This window comes from Callithrix jacchus, chromosome 15 (assembly GCF_049354715.1).
Source record: "Callithrix jacchus isolate 240 chromosome 15, calJac240_pri, whole genome shotgun sequence".
Taxonomy (NCBI): Eukaryota; Metazoa; Chordata; class Mammalia; order Primates; family Cebidae; genus Callithrix; species Callithrix jacchus.
Window position 1 is genome coordinate 670001 of NC_133516.1, and position 2500 is coordinate 672500.

Genomic DNA, 2500 nt, shown 5'->3' on the forward strand with positions numbered 1-2500 from the left:
CAACAAAGCAGAGAGAGAGAGAGAGAGAGAGAGAGAGAGAGAGAGAGAGAGATTCCGTCCAAAAACAAAACAAAACAAAAAAAAACAGGTGCACATGGCCAATGTCAGCACTTTCTGCACTATATAAATCAACTATCAGAGAGGGATCAGGCACGCCACCCTCGATGTGGCTTGTGGCACTGGAAAGAAAAGGTAGGATCGTGAGATGTGTGTGAAAATTGTCTTAGTTTGCAACGCCCGTATTATAGACTGTGTGTCCAGACCGGAAACAAGGACTGGAAAGAAACGCACAAGACAAATACGACCAGGCCCGTTCCACGTTCACGCCTGTCATCGCAGCGGTCTCAAAGGCCGACGTGGGAGAACGGCTGGAGCGCAAAGGTTTGTGATCATCTCGATCTGTCATTCGACACCACCTCCACCTGCATAAATGATCATCAGCAGCATCATCGTCATCGAAGTTTCAAAAGAAATATGTGTGTCCAGAGTGCGGACCACAAAGCGAGACCACATGCCTACTAAGAAGGTGATAGGCAAGACACACGGGAAAGACAAACAGACAGACAGACGGACAGACGGACACGGACGGACGGACGGACACGGACGAACGGACAATAGGTAGGTAGGCAGGCAGGCAGGCAGGCAGGCAGGCAGGCAGGCAGGCAGGCCAGTAGAGATTGAGTCAGGTGCAGTGACTCAGGCCCATAACAGCACCGTGAGAGGCCAAGGCAGGCTGAATTCTGGAGAGCAGGCGTTCTGGACCAGGTGGGCGTCACGGTGGAACCTCAAACCCCATCTCACATACATACATTAAAAACAATGCAATAGTTAACCCCTGTGGTGACGTGGTCCCAGGTAGTGGGGACGGGAGGGACCTGAGGAGGGATGACGGCTTGGTCCAAACTGCGTGTGTGTGTGTGTGTGTGTGTGTGTGTGTGTGAGAGAGAGAGAGAGAGAGAGAGAGAGAGAGAGAGAGAGAGAGAGAGAAAGAAAGAAATGCGAGCCAGCATCCAAAGAAAGGAAGAAAGAAAGAAATGTGAGTGTTCCCCGAAATAAATAAATAAATACGAAAGTGCCTGCCTCTAAATAAATCCATTGATAGATAAATAAACAAGTAGCCGGGCACGGTGTCTCAGGCCTGTCATCCCCCAGTGCTTTGGGAGGCTGAGGCGTGTGGATCGCCTGAGGTCAGCACATCGAGACCAGCCTGGCCAACGTGGTGAAACCCCCCCCCCGTCTCTATTTAAAAAGAAATAGCAGTAAAAATAATAAAATGAATGAATGAATGAATGAATAAATGCGAGCCAGCCTCTACATAATCAGGCAGATAAAGTCAAGCAAGGCTGTCCCCAAATGAATGAATGAATGAATGAATGTAGAGAAATACTTGAGACCCGACCTCAAACTAAATAGATGAACGAACGTAAACGTAAGAATGACATGGACACGGAAGGGTGAAGGAACCATAAGAAACAACCAAGACGGTGTGAACGGAGGTGGTCATTAAGTACCAAAGTGAATGAAATGAAATATTCGCACACACATAGATGTAGAAGAATTATTCCTTTCATTTCCTACGTCCTATCTGGTTATTTGCATATATCATACCGCATGTTATTTACAGTCTGTGAATGTATTGTATATAAACAAACACCAGCGTGCAGAAAATAAGATCGAAGACAGAAAAGGGCGACAGAGAGAGACCCCCGCCTGCCTCTAAAGAAATCCATCCATAGGTACATAAAAGAAGGAAACCAAGAAAGGATCAGTGTAACACACAGAGGTGAAAAGAAACGGTAAGAAGAAACAAGCAAACGAGGACGGGAAGAAAGTTAAAAGGTAACCAAGGTCACGAAAAACGGTTTCCTTCTGCCCCCCCGCCCCCTCCCGGCCTCGAGTATGCCCCACGCGTGCACACACACCCACCGACAGACACAGATACGACACACAGACACACACACACAAACCACACACACACAGACCACACACACACACAGACAGACACACACACACACAGACGGACACACACACACACACACACACACACACACACACACACACACACACCATGGCTGGAAATTCAAGTGTGCGATCTACCTCCCGGGCCCATGAGATCACCTGAGTCCAGGAAGGGGCGGTTGACGCTGTTGCCGTGAGATGCAATCATGAGGTCAGGGCAGATGAAGAGGTCGGGGGTTCGAGAGTTCGAGACCAGCCTGGTGAATGTGGCAAAACAGAGGGAGACCCCGTCTCAGAAGAGATGGATAGAAATTAAAAAAAAAAAAAAAAAAACGCACGGCGCCGCCCCCGCCCCCGCCCCCCCCGCCCCCCCACGCCCCCCCACGCCGCCGCCGTCACCGCCACCCCCGCGCCCCCCGCGTCCCCCGAACCCTCGGCCCCGGGCCCCAGCGTCCCCCGGCGGCCCCGGCGGCCCCGGCCTCACACGGAAATAAATGAAGGGGAAAAAAAGCTGAACGCAGTGACGAACTATCCACCTCTC

General features: G+C 50.6%; 1 long non-coding RNA gene across 2 annotated transcripts in view; it reads right to left on the bottom strand.

Moving 5' to 3' along the window:
* LOC144579470 (uncharacterized) overlaps positions 1-2500 on the bottom strand; it is a 21625-nt gene that overhangs the window by 113 nt on the left and 19012 nt on the right. Inside the window, exons 1-3 of one of the 2 annotated variants that reach the window (XR_013527011.1) lie at positions 2446-2500; positions 2119-2216; positions 1-422 (exon numbers count right to left, since the gene is read on the bottom strand). The exon at positions 1-422 is cut by the window's left edge and continues 113 nt beyond it; the exon at positions 2446-2500 is cut by the window's right edge and continues 19 nt beyond it. This is a non-coding gene — a long non-coding RNA (uncharacterized LOC144579470). The remainder of the gene's footprint in view (positions 423-2118; positions 2217-2445) is intronic. The other variant, XR_013527012.1, reaches the window with a different exon arrangement.